At 55.1% G+C, this 17,009-nt stretch overlaps 2 long non-coding RNA genes across 2 annotated transcripts; both read right to left on the reverse strand.

Moving 5' to 3' along the window:
* Nucleotides 1–724: 724 nt before the first annotated feature.
* LOC137461305 (uncharacterized) lies at nt 725–6,022 on the reverse strand. The gene is made up of 3 exons (XR_010993319.1): nt 5,820–6,022; nt 5,648–5,726; nt 725–1,330 (listed from the first exon to the last, which is right to left on the reverse strand). It is a non-coding gene; the product is annotated as an uncharacterized lncRNA (long non-coding RNA).
* Nucleotides 6,023–10,110: 4,088 nt separating this feature from the next.
* On the reverse strand, nt 10,111–15,408 carry LOC137461304 (uncharacterized). The gene is made up of 3 exons (XR_010993318.1): nt 15,206–15,408; nt 15,034–15,112; nt 10,111–10,716 (listed from the first exon to the last, which is right to left on the reverse strand). It is a non-coding gene; the product is annotated as an uncharacterized lncRNA (long non-coding RNA).
* Between the last annotated feature and the right edge of the window lie 1,601 nt (nt 15,409–17,009).

Genomic DNA, 17,009 nt, shown 5'->3' on the forward strand with positions numbered 1-17,009 from the left:
AGCATTCAGCGCAGTTAGGCTGCAGAAATTAGCTCCCCCGGGGCGGCACACGCCGCGGCACGGCTGCACTGCCGGCCAGTACACACCGGGTGGCAGCATTGAGCTCCCCCGGGGCGACACACGCCACGGCACGGCTGCACTGCCGGCCGTTACACACCGGGTGGCAGCACTGAGCACCTCCCTGGGCGTGGGCAGCAGCCGGGCCCCCACGTGGGTTTTATTTTCCAATGCTAAAAGCCTTTTAGAAGCAGAGAGGGCAGACAGGGGTCGTTTCCAAAGCTTTCTTACGCACCAGTCACTCCAAGCCCTCCCTCTCCAGCTGCAAACCAGAGGTTTGCCTCCGCCTCGCCTCACCCCAGTACTTACACTTTTAAAGATAGTGTGGTGCCCTCGGAGAATTTTCAGCACTTTAGGGGGGGGCCCCCAGCCCTCGCTCACCTGCTCCTCTGCTGCAGCAGCCCCCTGCCCCACGTGGCAGAACCAGCCCACCCACAATCCCCCCACTCCCTTTGATTCGCCCCCAGAAAGGCACAAAATAAAGCAAACTGCCCAGCCAGCACCTCCTGCCTTTCACAGCAAGGACTGAACATTGCAGCTTTGGCCAAGACTATCAGCCCAAAGGAAGGCCTGGCCCCTGAGGAGCTAAATGCAAGTGAACTGTCTGACACCACCACAGTCCTGTGAATGTTGCAAAGCAGTAGTGCATGCAGTATAATAATTCGAAAGTTAAGGGCTGCTCAAGCTTTACACAAAGTATCCTATTCAGTTTTGGGTTCCACTTAACACAAAGTAAAAGTATAAAAGGTCAGAGGGAAAGCCAACTCTACCTCTGAACTACAGCAAGAAATACTGGAATCAAGGGGCCCTTTCTTCTGCTACTAATAGATGAAGAGAACATGAAAACTGATGGGCTAAACCAACAGGGCAAGATTAGAATAACTAGTAGAGAGAACGGAAGATACAAAGCTTCAACTACATCTGTTTAGCAACGACTCCTACCAGATAACTTCCATGCCATAACTTTACTGAATTCAAACAAGCCAGCTGGCGAAGCGTCTCGCTCACAGGCGGCCGACGAGGACACGCGCAGAAGGAAGAGGCGAGGGAACAAGTCCTGAGCTTTGCTGCAGGCTGTCCTGCGGCTTCCCCTACCGACTCTTTCCCGTACACCACCGCAGAATGAGTTGGGTGAATTTTGTCTCAAACCCATTAAACCCTTTGGTGGTTTCAGCTTCCCGAGGATGTGTCGGCACAAGTCCTTGTCGGGGCACCGCAAACAGGGAGAGACAAAGCTCCGAGATCCAGGAAGAGGACGGCTGAGCAGACACTTCTAAAAGAGAGAAACTTCATCAGCTGAACCTCACACTTCTCCCAGCTTTGCAACAGCAAAGAACTTTGTGAACAACACAGTGGTGCTCCTAAGGAGGTCACCAGCTTGCAAGTTACAGGAGAAATAAAAACCTTTTTATTACAGAAGCACTGGCAAAAATTTACGGACAGGAACAGCAGACGAGGAAATTCTGCAATTGAGCTAACGATAGACATCGGGCCTAGGATCTGGCTACCCTGACAAAGGATGCCAACAGGACAGAGTGAGGCCTCAGCAGCACTCCCAAAAAGCCCCACAGAGAGCCACAGGCTCTGGCCCGTGCCCCACCTACGGGCCGGCCCTCCTGGCAGCAGCGCAACACCACCTCTTCAGGAGCCCAGGGACTGACCTCAGCCCCCTAAGGGCCAGGCAAGGTTGGTTCCTGTTAGCTGCCTAAAGCAGCCTCCCCAGCCCTGCTTACAGGGACCTTGGGCTGCTGCTGGGGACAGAAGGGGGAATGGAGGGCTCCACAACTCGTCACACAGACCCCGAGTACAGGGCTGTTAAGCTGACAGGGTGCCAAGGGAACAGGCTGCCATGAAGGCACAGACCCAGGCCCTCAACTACAGGGTGGGTCACCTTGCCGCAGCAACACGACCCAGCGGCTTCGCTGTGTCCGACGAATAAAAGGAGGAAGTTCCACAGGAACAGAAGGGAAAACCTTTTCACTGTGTGTGCCAGAGCCCTGGAGCAGGCTGCCCAGAGAGTTAGTGGAGTCTCTGGAGACATTCAAAACCTGCCCCAGGTGATCCTGCACTGGCACAGGGGTTGGACCGGATGCTATTTTGGGGTCCCTTCCAACCCCTAACACTCAGTGATTCTGTGATTAGCTATGCTGGTGACAGAGTCTCACTGAGTGCTCTTTAAAATGTTTTTCTTTTCTTTCAGCCTAGGAGTTTCATATTTAAATAGACCTTCTGCTCTGTCTTCCCCCTTCCTTCTTCCATCTTGCGTCTAAAAACTAGGAGAGCTTGATGAGGTGTATCCTGGGCGTCCCAACGTAACACATCTCAATTGCATACATGGATTTTGTAATCTTTTGCCCCATTGCTTGCACAGGGTGGATTAAGTTCATTACTTAGAGCTTGTCAGGACAGCTGTTGAAGTGTCCTGTGCAATGCAGGAGGAGTTGAATCCCATAGGAAACCACATTACTGTGCTTTGTCAGCCTGGTTATGGTCAGAAACCTCCTTCATTTTTTTTTCTCTTAAACAGATATATCACATGAGTCCCCAGAATTAATTTGCCTCTTCTCATAATTATTTCTTTAAAACTGTCTTAGAAGTGTCACTGTCCTTCCCTCTCCCTCTCTCTAGATACTGGCCTCCTGAGCCCATGGCAGACTTGCACAGAGCTACTGCGAGCACCACTCTGCACGGCCTCTGGGGGGCTTTCAAGCACAGGCACCCCTGGAGAATCCAAACCTAACCTTGCAGCTGGCCTTAGAGCTCCTCTTTGGAAAACTGTCGCTGCCAGGGCCCACAAACCCAACATCCTCTGTCAGCAACCTGGATGTAAGAGCTGAAAAGTGTCAACAGAAATTGTACTTGGACAGCTCAGGAAGATCCTTCAATGAAAGAGCTGGCTCCTCCTGAAGGGCAAGTATGAATGGAGCTCTCAAAGTACCACACTTCAGAGCCTCCTGCTTGCTAGCACTAAGACAATTGTTCATGTAGAACGACTGGCCACTCACTTCAACAAACCTCACAGAACTGGCTCCTATCAACTCTCCAGAAGACACTGCTGCACTAGCTTGGCTGCCTGACCGGCTCAGTTCAGGTGGCTTAGGATCTCACAGAGGGTACCACAAGAACTGAGGGGACTGCAGTCTTTGCAGCTTCAGCTTTCCTTCTCTGCTACTTCTTTTTTCAGATGGATTTTTTTTCAAAGGGACTGCTGGACAGCAGAACAGGATGGATGGCCGGGCCCCGAGAGCGGTGGGGAACAGAGTTAAACCCAGCCGGTGGCCGGCCGGGCACAAGTGGTGTTCCCCAGGACACCCCTTGTGAGAGAGTGAGTCCAGAGAAGGGCCACAAAGCTGGTGAGGGGTCTGGATAACAAGTCTTATGAGGAGTGGCTGAAGGAACTGGGACTGTTTAATCTGCAGAAGAGGAAGCTAAGGGAATTATGGTGTGGTCTGGCTTCAGCTCTCAACTAGTTCCACGTTGAACAAGGACAGCTTGTACTCACAGAAGGCACTGGCTGCTTGGGTTCAAGGTTCCTGTAGAGCTCAGGTCTCTGAGACTTCTGAACAGCTGTGCTTAGCCCAAAATCAGACAGTTTCACATCACCCTGGGAAAAAAAAAATCCAAGAAAAGAATTCAGAAAGATTGTGCTTGAGCAAAAGAAAAGGTTTAACCGCTGCACAGCCTCCTGAGCCCATGGCAGGCTTGCAGAGCTACTGTGAGCACCACTCTGCGCGGCCTCTGGGGGGTTTCAAGCACAGGCACTCCAGGAGACTGCAGGCACTCCATAGAGACTCCAAAACCTCACTGAGAACCCCCCAACTCCTTCAGGACCCCCACAGATTCCCCAACTTAGATGCCCACAAAACCCCTTTGGAGGCACCCAAACCCCCCATCTGATACGCCCAGCTCCGTTTTAGGTACCCCCAGACGCTTCTAATGTCCCCAGACCCGCTGGTGGACCAGCCCAGAACCCCCTGACACTATCCCAGACCCTTTCAGGGGGCTCCACACCCCTTCTAGATGCCCACAAAACCCCTTCACACGCCAAAAGAAACCTTTACCTGCCTCCAAACCCCATTTGGGGCCCACTCAGACCCCTTAGCAGCGGGTGGCAGCAACCAAGTCTGTTGCTCTCACCAATTAAACCCTTTGGTGCTCTCAGCTCTCTGACCCTGTGTCAGTGCAAGTCCTTGTCAGCCGGTACCTTTGTCCTGATCCAGGCGGAGAGAGAACTGCCAGGAACACAGCTTCGCCGCTCCGCTTGCGGCACGCCTGCTGCCGAGGGCAGCCTCGTCCGCAGCCTGCCCGAGAGGAACACGGCCCCCGGGGCCGGGGGACAAACAAAAGCCTTCCACAAAGGAAACAAGGGAAGTCTCTTGGCCACTCTTCACGTGCCGAGTGCGATTGTCATGTGGAACACACCGCGGCATCTGGAACGAGTTTAAGTCCAGGTCTATGGCAGCACAGAGGTTCCTGGAATATCCCGGTACATCGATCCACAGGAGGTTGTCTTTCGGTCCCCAGTCTGATGCTTTGCAGCACAGCCATCACATCATTTCTCTCGAGTGCTTTGAACTGACAATTCATACAGGAGAATAAACCCAAACAGGAGTAAGCAGGTTGGAAAAGAACTTTGATCATCACCGGGCCCAGCAAGAGGACACAGTCTCAGGCTGCACCAGGGGAGGTTTAGGCTAGAGGTTAGGAAGAGGTTCTGCACAGAGAGAGTGATGGCCCATTGGAATGGGCTGCCCAGGGAGGTGGTGGAGTCACCATCTTTGGAGGTGTTCAGGAGGAGACTGGATAGGGTGCTTGGTTGCATGGTTTAGTTGATTAGGTGGTGTTGGATGATAGGTTGGACACGATGATCTTGAAGGTCTCTTCCAACTCGGTCTGGTCTATTCTTTTCTATTCCGTTCCATTCCATACCATTCCATTCCAACACCATCTAATCAACTAAACCATGGCACTGAGTGCCTCATCCAGTCTCTTTCTAAACACTTCCAGTGATGGTGACTCCCTGGGCACCACCTCACTGAGCAGCACATTCCAAAGGCCAATCTCTCTTTCAACCTGCTCTATTCTATTCTATGAAGACCTTCTTCCTAACATCCAGCCTAAACCTCCCCTGGCACAGCTTGAGACTGTGTCCTCTTGCTCTGGTGCTGCTTGCCTGGGAGAAGAGACCAACCCCCACCTGGCTACAACCAGAACTGAGGGGACTGCAGTCTTTGCAGCTTCAGCTTTCCTTCTCTGCTACTTCTTTTTTCAGATGGATTTTTTTTCAAAGGGACTGCTGGACAGCAGAACAGGATGGATGGCCAGGCCCCAAGAGCGGTGGGGAACAGAGTTAAACCCAGCCGGTGGCCGGCAGGGCACAAGTGGTGTTCCCCAGGACACCCCTTGTGAGAGAGTGAGTCCAGAGAAGGGCCACAAAGCTGGTGAGGGGTCTGGATAACAAGTCTTATGAGGAGTGGCTGAGGGAACTGGGACTGTTTATTCTGCAGAAGAGGAAGCTGAGGGAATTATGGTGTGGTCTGGCTTCAGCTCTCAACTACTTCCACGTTGAGCAAGGACAGCTTGTACTCACAGAAGGCACTGGCTGCTTGGGTTCAAGGTTCCTGCAGAGCTCAGGCTATCTCTCTTCATTAGTGAGGTCGTCCTGTCACCTAGGCAGAGAGATGAAAATGCAGCTATGAAATTAGACCACTGGAATCGTGAGACTCGTTCTGTGTGCGACTCCAGGAGAATCCAAACCTAACCTTGGAGCTGCCCTGAAGAGCTCCTCTTTGGAAAAGTCTCGCTGCCGGGCCCCACAAACCCCACACCCTCTGTCAGCAAACCGGATGTACGAGCTGAAGAGTGTCGACAGAAACTGTACATGGACAGCTCAGGAAGATCCTGCCAGTCCCAGCACACCAGACCTGGAATGATCAAAGAAAGTCCGTTAACATCTCTCTGTGTGTCTGCTCATAGCTTGACGAGAACCCCCCAACTCCTTCAGGACCCCCCGAGATTCCCCAACTTAGATGCCCACAAAACCCCTTTGGAGGCACCCAAACCCCCCATCTCATACGCCCAGCTCCATTTTAGGTACCCCCAGACGCTTCTAATGTCCCCAGACCCGCTGGTAGACCAGCCCAGAACCCCCTGACACTATCCCAGACCCTTTCAGGGGGCTCCACACCCCTTCTAGATGCCCACAAAACCCCTTCACACGCCAAAAGAAACCTTTACCTGCCTCCAAACCCCATTTGGGGGCCACTCAGACCCCTTAGCAGCGGGTGGCAGCAACCAAGTCTGTTGCTCTCACCAATGAAACCAGGATGTTAGGAAGAAGGTCTTCATAGAATAGAATAGAGCAGGTTGAAAGAGAGATTGGCCTTTGGAATGTGCTACCCAGGGAGGTGGTGGAGTCACCATCACTGGGAGTGTTTAGAAAGAGACTGGATGAGGCACTCAGTGCCATGGTTTAGTTGATTGGAATGGGATGGAATGGACCAGGTTGGAAGAGACCTTCAAGATCATCGTGTCCAACCTATCATCCAACACCACCTAATCAACTAAACCATGCAACCAAGCACCCTATCCAGTCTCCTCATGAACACCTCCAAAGATGGTGACTCCACCACCTCCCTGGGCAGCCCATTCCAATGGGCAATCACTCTCTCTGTGCAGAACCTCTTCCTAACCTCTAGCCTAAACCTCCCCTGGCACAGCTTGAGACTGTGTCCTCTTGTTCTGGTGCTGCTTGCCTGGAAGAAGAGACCAACCCCCACCTGGCTACAACCTCCCTTCAGGGAGTCGTAGAAAGCAAGAAGGTCTCCCCTGAGCCTCCTCTTCTCCAGGCTAAGCAACCCCAGCTCCCTCAGCCTCTCCTCACAGGCCTGTGCTCCAAACCCCTCCCCAGCTTTGTTGCCCTTCTCCGGACACCTTCCAGCAACTCAACGTCTTGCTTAAACGGAGGGGCCCAGAACTGGACACGGGACTCAAGGTGTGCCCTAACCAGTGCCAAGTGCAGGGGCAGAATGACCTCCCTGCTCCTGCTGGCCACTCTGATCCTGATATTGGCCAGGTTGCCAGTGGCCTTCTTGGCCACCCGTGCACGCTGCTGGTCACGACCAGAAGACAGGGATCGGAAGAGTCTTTGGCCAAGCTGTAAGCCTCTTCCTAACATCCAGCCTAAACCTCCCCTGGCACAGCTTGAGACTGTGTCCTCTTGTTCTGGTGCTGCTTGCCTGGGAGAAGAGACCAACCCCCACCCGGCTACAACCAGAACTGAGGGGACTGCAATCTTTGCAGCTTCAGCTTTCCTTCTCTGCTACTTCTTTTTTCAGATGGATTTTTTTTCCATAGCGACCACCGGGACGCTGCCCCCCTGGCGCGAGCAGAGCCGGGCTAGGGCGCAGGCGCCGGATCCATAGCGACCACCGGGACGCTGCCCCTCTGGCGCCAGCAGAGCCGGGCTAGGGCGCAGGCGCCGGATCCATAGCGACCACCGGGACGCTGCCCCCCTGGCGCGAGCAGAGCCGGGCTAGGGCGCAGGCGCCGGATCCATAGCGACCACCGGAACGCTGCCCCTGTGGCGCCAGCAGAGCCGGGCTAGGGCGCAGGCGCCGGATCCATAGCGACACTCGAGTCAAGCTCTCCGCTCTCCGCTCTTCCCTTAAGAATTTTCGAGCATTCGGCGCAGTTAGGCTGCAGAAATTAGCTCCCACGGGGCGGCACACGCCGCGGCACGGCTGCACTGCGGCCATTACACACAGGGTTGAGCACTGAGCTCCCACGGGGCGCTATACGCCGCGGTACGGCTGCACTGCCGGCCATTACACACCGGGTGGCAGCATTGAGCTCCCCCGGGGCGGCACACGCCGCGGCACGGCTGCACTGCCGGCCATTACACACAGGGTGGCAGCATTGAGCTCCCACGGGGCCTCTGGGTACGGTTGAGGCAGCAGCCGCCACCCCCGCAGAGCCCCACCGGTCAAGCCCGGACACGCCCCCCCCTCCCCCCCAAAAGCCCCGCGCTGCCCCGCCGGTGGCCACCCCCCCAAGCCCCGCGCACCTCCAGCGGCTGCTATAGAGAAACCCCACAAAGCAGCAGAGACTGGCACTGACCTGGGACACAGCAGAAGAGCTGCAACCTCTACCAGCCACAACCCTGAAAGCATCTGGCGCCATGTTGTTGAGGGCGGTGCCATGCTGGGGGGTGGGGTTCAGGCTGGGGGGCGGTGACACGCTGGAGGGGGGTGGTGACACGCTGGGCGGGGGCGGTGCCACGCTGGGGGGGCGGTGCCACGCTGGGGGGGCGGTGCCACGCTGGGGGGGCGGTGCCACGCTGGGGGGGGCGGTGACACGCTGGGGGGGGGCGGTGACACGCTGGAGGGGGGCGGTGACACGCTGGAGGGGGGGCGGTGACACGCTGGAGGGGGGCGGTGACACGCTGGAGGGGGGCGGTGACACGCTGGAGGGGGGCGGTGACACGCTGGGGGGGGCGGTGACACGCTGGAGGGGGGCGGTGACACGCTGGAGGGGGGCGGTGACACGCTGGAGGGGGGCGGTGACACGCTGGAGGGGGGCGGTGACACGCTGGGGGGGCGGTGACATGCTGGGGGGGCGGTGCCACGCTGGGGGAGGCGGTGACACGCTGGAGGGGGGCGGTGCCACGCTGAGGGGGCGGTGCCACGCTGGGGGGGCGGTGACACGCTGGGGTGGGCGGTGACACGCTGGAGGGGGGCGGTGACACGCTGGAGGGGGGCGGTGACACGCTGGAGGGGGACGGTGACACGCTGGGGGGGGCGGTGACACGCTGGGAGGGGCGGTGACACGCTGGGGGAGGCGGTGACACGCTGGAGGGGGGCGGTGCCACGCTGAGGGGGCGGTGCCACGCTGGGGGGGCGGTGCCACGCCGGGGGGGGCGGTGCCTGCGTTGTCACCTCACTCTCAGCTTTCCATTGGGTTTTATTCCCCTCCAAGACAACACGTTGAGTTCTGAGCAGCTGAGGAGCCCTGGGGAACACCTGTACAGAAATGTTCCTCCAAGAGCTGTCAGAAAAACGTTCGTTCCGCCAGCAGGCAGCTCTGGCTTCAGAGCAAAAGCCTTCTGTGATCATTCTGTTTAGCTCAGCACCAGCTGCAGCCGTCGGTATTACCAAACTACACAGTAATGGCCTCCTCCCGGTGCCCTCCCGGTCCCAACAGTTTCCCCCCACCAAAGGACTGGCAGAGAACTGGAAGCGACTGGGAAGCAGATCCGGGCTAGGGCGCAGGCGCCGGATCCATAGCGACGCTCGAGTCAAGCTCTCCGCTCTCCCCCTAAGAATTTTCGAGCATTCAGCGCAGTTAGGCTGCAGAAATTAGCTCCCCCGGGGCGGCACACGCCGCGGCACGGCTGCACTGCCGGCCAGTACACACCGGGTGGCAGCATTGAGCTCCCCCGGGGCGACACACGCCACGGCACGGCTGCACTGCCGGCCGTTACACACCGGGTGGCAGCACTGAGCACCTCCCTGGGCGTGGGCAGCAGCCGGGCCCCCACGTGGGTTTTATTTTCCAATGCTAAAAGCCTTTTAGAAGCAGAGAGGGCAGACAGGGGTCGTTTCCAAAGCTTTCTTACGCACCAGTCACTCCAAGCCCTCCCTCTCCAGCTGCAAACCAGAGGTTTGCCTCCGCCTCGCCTCACCCCAGTACTTACACTTTTAAAGATAGTGTGGTGCCCTCGGAGAATTTTCAGCACTTTAGGGGGGGGGCCCCCAGCCCTCACTCACCTGCTCCTCTGCTGCAGCAGCCCCCTGCCCCACGTGGCAGAACCAGCCCACCCACAATCCCCCCACTCCCTTTGATTCGCCCCCAGAAAGGCACAAAATAAAGCAAACTGCCCAGCCAGCACCTCCTGCCTTTCACAGCAAGGACTGAACATTGCAGCTTTGGCCAAGACTATCAGCCCAAAGGAAGGCCTGGCCCCTGAGGAGCTAAATGCAAGTGAACTGTCTGACACCACCACAGTCCTGTGAATGTTGCAAAGCAGTAGTGCATGCAGTATAATAATTCGAAAGTTAAGGGCTGCTCAAGCTTTACACAAAGTATCCTATTCAGTTTTGGGTTCCACTTAACACAAAGTAAAAGTATAAAAGGTCAGAGGGAAAGCCAACTCTACCTCTGAACTACAGCAAGAAATACTGGAATCAAGGGGCCCTTTCTTCTGCTACTAATAGATGAAGAGAACATGAAAACTGATGGGCTAAACCAACAGGGCAAGATTAGAATAACTAGTAGAGAGAACGGAAGATACAAAGCTTCAACTACATCTGTTTAGCAACGACTCCTACCAGATAACTTCCATGCCATAACTTTACTGAATTCAAACAAGCCAGCTGGCGAAGCGTCTCGCTCACAGGCGGCCGACGAGGACACGCGCAGAAGGAAGAGGCGAGGGAACAAGTCCTGAGCTTTGCTGCAGGCTGTCCTGCGGCTTCCCCTACCGACTCTTTCCCGTACACCACCGCAGAATGAGTTGGGTGAATTTTGTCTCAAACCCATTAAACCCTTTGGTGGTTTCAGCTTCCCGAGGATGTGTCGGCACAAGTCCTTGTCGGGGCACCGCAAACAGGGAGAGACAAAGCTCCGAGATCCAGGAAGAGGACGGCTGAGCAGACACTTCTAAAAGAGAGAAACTTCATCAGCTGAACCTCACACTTCTCCCAGCTTTGCAACAGCAAAGAACTTTGTGAACAACACAGTGGTGCTCCTAAGGAGGTCACCAGCTTGCAAGTTACAGGAGAAATAAAAACCTTTTTATTACAGAAGCACTGGCAAAAATTTACGGACAGGAACAGCAGACGAGGAAATTCTGCAATTGAGCTAACGATAGACATCGGGCCTAGGATCTGGCTACCCTGACAAAGGATGCCAACAGGACAGAGTGAGGCCTCAGCAGCACTCCCAAAAAGCCCCACAGAGAGCCACAGGCTCTGGCCCGTGCCCCACCTACGGGCCGGCCCTCCTGGCAGCAGCGCAACACCACCTCTTCAGGAGCCCAGGGACTGACCTCAGCCCCCTAAGGGCCAGGCAAGGTTGGTTCCTGTTAGCTGCCTAAAGCAGCCTCCCCAGCCCTGCTTACAGGGACCTTGGGCTGCTGCTGGGGACAGAAGGGGGAATGGAGGGCTCCACAACTCGTCACACAGACCCCGAGTACAGGGCTGTTAAGCTGACAGGGTGCCAAGGGAACAGGCTGCCATGAAGGCACAGACCCAGGCCCTCAACTACAGGGTGGGTCACCTTGCCGCAGCAACACGACCCAGCGGCTTCGCTGTGTCCGACGAATAAAAGGAGGAAGTTCCACAGGAACAGAAGGGAAAACCTTTTCACTGTGTGTGCCAGAGCCCTGGAGCAGGCTGCCCAGAGAGTTAGTGGAGTCTCTGGAGACATTCAAAACCTGCCCCAGGTGATCCTGCACTGGCACAGGGGTTGGACCGGATGCTATTTTGGGGTCCCTTCCAACCCCTAACACTCAGTGATTCTGTGATTAGCTATGCTGGTGACAGAGTCTCACTGAGTGCTCTTTAAAATGTTTTTCTTTTCTTTCAGCCTAGGAGTTTCATATTTAAATAGACCTTCTGCTCTGTCTTCCCCCTTCCTTCTTCCATCTTGCGTCTAAAAACTAGGAGAGCTTGATGAGGTGTATCCTGGGCGTCCCAACGTAACACATCTCAATTGCATACATGGATTTTGTAATCTTTTGCCCCATTGCTTGCACAGGGTGGATTAAGTTCATTACTTAGAGCTTGTCAGGACAGCTGTTGAAGTGTCCTGTGCAATGCAGGAGGAGTTGAATCCCATAGGAAACCACATTACTGTGCTTTGTCAGCCTGGTTATGGTCAGAAACCTCCTTCATTTTTTTTTCTCTTAAACAGATATATCACATGAGTCCCCAGAATTAATTTGCCTCTTCTCATAATTATTTCTTTAAAACTGTCTTAGAAGTGTCACTGTCCTTCCCTCTCCCTCTCTCTAGATACTGGCCTCCTGAGCCCATGGCAGACTTGCACAGAGCTACTGCGAGCACCACTCTGCACGGCCTCTGGGGGGCTTTCAAGCACAGGCACCCCTGGAGAATCCAAACCTAACCTTGCAGCTGGCCTTAGAGCTCCTCTTTGGAAAACTGTCGCTGCCAGGGCCCACAAACCCAACATCCTCTGTCAGCAACCTGGATGTAAGAGCTGAAAAGTGTCAACAGAAATTGTACTTGGACAGCTCAGGAAGATCCTTCAATGAAAGAGCTGGCTCCTCCTGAAGGGCAAGTATGAATGGAGCTCTCAAAGTACCACACTTCAGAGCCTCCTGCTTGCTAGCACTAAGACAATTGTTCATGTAGAACGACTGGCCACTCACTTCAACAAACCTCACAGAACTGGCTCCTATCAACTCTCCAGAAGACACTGCTGCACTAGCTTGGCTGCCTGACCGGCTCAGTTCAGGTGGCTTAGGATCTCACAGAGGGTACCACAAGAACTGAGGGGACTGCAGTCTTTGCAGCTTCAGCTTTCCTTCTCTGCTACTTCTTTTTTCAGATGGATTTTTTTTCAAAGGGACTGCTGGACAGCAGAACAGGATGGATGGCCGGGCCCCGAGAGCGGTGGGGAACAGAGTTAAACCCAGCCGGTGGCCGGCCGGGCACAAGTGGTGTTCCCCAGGACACCCCTTGTGAGAGAGTGAGTCCAGAGAAGGGCCACAAAGCTGGTGAGGGGTCTGGATAACAAGTCTTATGAGGAGTGGCTGAAGGAACTGGGACTGTTTAATCTGCAGAAGAGGAAGCTAAGGGAATTATGGTGTGGTCTGGCTTCAGCTCTCAACTAGTTCCACGTTGAACAAGGACAGCTTGTACTCACAGAAGGCACTGGCTGCTTGGGTTCAAGGTTCCTGTAGAGCTCAGGTCTCTGAGACTTCTGAACAGCTGTGCTTAGCCCAAAATCAGACAGTTTCACATCACCCTGGGAAAAAAAAAATCCAAGAAAAGAATTCAGAAAGATTGTGCTTGAGCAAAAGAAAAGGTTTAACCGCTGCACAGCCTCCTGAGCCCATGGCAGGCTTGCAGAGCTACTGTGAGCACCACTCTGCGCGGCCTCTGGGGGGTTTCAAGCACAGGCACTCCAGGAGACTGCAGGCACTCCATAGAGACTCCAAAACCTCACTGAGAACCCCCCAACTCCTTCAGGACCCCCACAGATTCCCCAACTTAGATGCCCACAAAACCCCTTTGGAGGCACCCAAACCCCCCATCTGATACGCCCAGCTCCGTTTTAGGTACCCCCAGACGCTTCTAATGTCCCCAGACCCGCTGGTGGACCAGCCCAGAACCCCCTGACACTATCCCAGACCCTTTCAGGGGGCTCCACACCCCTTCTAGATGCCCACAAAACCCCTTCACACGCCAAAAGAAACCTTTACCTGCCTCCAAACCCCATTTGGGGCCCACTCAGACCCCTTAGCAGCGGGTGGCAGCAACCAAGTCTGTTGCTCTCACCAATTAAACCCTTTGGTGCTCTCAGCTCTCTGACCCTGTGTCAGTGCAAGTCCTTGTCAGCCGGTACCTTTGTCCTGATCCAGGCGGAGAGAGAACTGCCAGGAACACAGCTTCGCCGCTCCGCTTGCGGCACGCCTGCTGCCGAGGGCAGCCTCGTCCGCAGCCTGCCCGAGAGGAACACGGCCCCCGGGGCCGGGGGACAAACAAAAGCCTTCCACAAAGGAAACAAGGGAAGTCTCTTGGCCACTCTTCACGTGCCGAGTGCGATTGTCATGTGGAACACACCGCGGCATCTGGAACGAGTTTAAGTCCAGGTCTATGGCAGCACAGAGGTTCCTGGAATATCCCGGTACATCGATCCACAGGAGGTTGTCTTTCGGTCCCCAGTCTGATGCTTTGCAGCACAGCCATCACATCATTTCTCTCGAGTGCTTTGAACTGACAATTCATACAGGAGAATAAACCCAAACAGGAGTAAGCAGGTTGGAAAAGAACTTTGATCATCACCGGGCCCAGCAAGAGGACACAGTCTCAGGCTGCACCAGGGGAGGTTTAGGCTAGAGGTTAGGAAGAGGTTCTGCACAGAGAGAGTGATGGCCCATTGGAATGGGCTGCCCAGGGAGGTGGTGGAGTCACCATCTTTGGAGGTGTTCAGGAGGAGACTGGATAGGGTGCTTGGTTGCATGGTTTAGTTGATTAGGTGGTGTTGGATGATAGGTTGGACACGATGATCTTGAAGGTCTCTTCCAACTCGGTCTGGTCTATTCTTTTCTATTCCGTTCCATTCCATACCATTCCATTCCAACACCATCTAATCAACTAAACCATGGCACTGAGTGCCTCATCCAGTCTCTTTCTAAACACTTCCAGTGATGGTGACTCCCTGGGCACCACCTCACTGAGCAGCACATTCCAAAGGCCAATCTCTCTTTCAACCTGCTCTATTCTATTCTATGAAGACCTTCTTCCTAACATCCAGCCTAAACCTCCCCTGGCACAGCTTGAGACTGTGTCCTCTTGCTCTGGTGCTGCTTGCCTGGGAGAAGAGACCAACCCCCACCTGGCTACAACCAGAACTGAGGGGACTGCAGTCTTTGCAGCTTCAGCTTTCCTTCTCTGCTACTTCTTTTTTCAGATGGATTTTTTTTCAAAGGGACTGCTGGACAGCAGAACAGGATGGATGGCCAGGCCCCAAGAGCGGTGGGGAACAGAGTTAAACCCAGCCGGTGGCCGGCAGGGCACAAGTGGTGTTCCCCAGGACACCCCTTGTGAGAGAGTGAGTCCAGAGAAGGGCCACAAAGCTGGTGAGGGGTCTGGATAACAAGTCTTATGAGGAGTGGCTGAGGGAACTGGGACTGTTTATTCTGCAGAAGAGGAAGCTGAGGGAATTATGGTGTGGTCTGGCTTCAGCTCTCAACTACTTCCACGTTGAGCAAGGACAGCTTGTACTCACAGAAGGCACTGGCTGCTTGGGTTCAAGGTTCCTGCAGAGCTCAGGCTATCTCTCTTCATTAGTGAGGTCGTCCTGTCACCTAGGCAGAGAGATGAAAATGCAGCTATGAAATTAGACCACTGGAATCGTGAGACTCGTTCTGTGTGCGACTCCAGGAGAATCCAAACCTAACCTTGGAGCTGCCCTGAAGAGCTCCTCTTTGGAAAAGTCTCGCTGCCGGGCCCCACAAACCCCACACCCTCTGTCAGCAAACCGGATGTACGAGCTGAAGAGTGTCGACAGAAACTGTACATGGACAGCTCAGGAAGATCCTGCCAGTCCCAGCACACCAGACCTGGAATGATCAAAGAAAGTCCGTTAACATCTCTCTGTGTGTCTGCTCATAGCTTGACGAGAACCCCCCAACTCCTTCAGGACCCCCCCAGATTCCCCAACTTAGATGCCCACAAAACCCCTTTGGAGGCACCCAAACCCCCCATCTCATACGCCCAGCTCCATTTTAGGTACCCCCAGACGCTTCTAATGTCCCCAGACCCGCTGGTAGACCAGCCCAGAACCCCCTGACACTATCCCAGACCCTTTCAGGGGGCTCCACACCCCTTCTAGATGCCCACAAAACCCCTTCACACGCCAAAAGAAACCTTTACCTGCCTCCAAACCCCATTTGGGGGCCACTCAGACCCCTTAGCAGCGGGTGGCAGCAACCAAGTCTGTTGCTCTCACCAATGAAACCAGGATGTTAGGAAGAAGGTCTTCATAGAATAGAATAGAGCAGGTTGAAAGAGAGATTGGCCTTTGGAATGTGCTGCCCAGGGAGGTGGTGGAGTCACCATCACTGGGAGTGTTTAGAAAGAGACTGGATGAGGCACTCAGTGCCATGGTTTAGTTGATTGGAATGGGATGGAATGGACCAGGTTGGAAGAGACCTTCAAGATCATCGTGTCCAACCTATCATCCAACACCACCTAATCAACTAAACCATGCAACCAAGCACCCTATCCAGTCTCCTCCTGAACACCTCCAAAGATGGTGACTCCACCACCTCCCTGGGCAGCCCATTCCAATGGGCAATCACTCTCTCTGTGCAGAACCTCTTCCTAACCTCTAGCCTAAACCTCCCCTGGCACAGCTTGAGACTGTGTCCTCTTGTTCTGGTGCTGCTTGCCTGGAAGAAGAGACCAACCCCCACCTGGCTACAACCTCCCTTCAGGGAGTCGTAGAAAGCAAGAAGGTCTCCCCTGAGCCTCCTCTTCTCCAGGCTAAGCAACCCCAGCTCCCTCAGCCTCTCCTCACAGGCCTGTGCTCCAAACCCCTCCCCAGCTTTGTTGCCCTTCTCCGGACACCTTCCAGCAACTCAACGTCTTGCTTAAACGGAGGGGCCCAGAACTGGACACGGGACTCAAGGTGTGCCCTAACCAGTGCCAAGTGCAGGGGCAGAATGACCTCCCTGCTCCTGCTGGCCACTCTGATCCTGATATTGGCCAGGTTGCCAGTGGCCTTCTTGGCCACCCGTGCACGCTGCTGGTCACGACCAGAAGACAGGGATCGGAAGAGTCTTTGGCCAAGCTGTAAGCCTCTTCCTAACATCCAGCCTAAACCTCCCCTGGCACAGCTTGAGACTGTGTCCTCTTGTTCTGGTGCTGCTTGCCTGGGAGAAGAGACCAACCCCCACCCGGCTACAACCAGAACTGAGGGGACTGCAATCTTTGCAGCTTCAGCTTTCCTTCTCTGCTACTTCTTTTTTCAGATGGATTTTTTTTCCATAGCGACCACCGGGACGCTGACCCCCTGGCGCGAGCAGAGCCGGGCTAGGGCGCAGGCGCCGGATCCATAGCGACCACCGGGACGCTGCCCCTCTGGCGCCAGCAGAGCCGGGCTAGGGCGCAGGCGCCGGATCCATAGCGACCACCGGGACGCTGCCCCCCTGGCGCGAGCAGAGCCGGGCTAGGGCGCAGGCGCCGGATCCATAGCGACCA

The sequence above is a fragment of the Melanerpes formicivorus genome, unplaced genomic scaffold (assembly GCF_026170545.1).
Source record: "Melanerpes formicivorus ecotype bairdi unplaced genomic scaffold, bMelFor1.0.p_v2 SCAF_1663, whole genome shotgun sequence".
Lineage (NCBI taxonomy): Eukaryota > Metazoa > Chordata > Aves > Piciformes > Picidae > Melanerpes > Melanerpes formicivorus.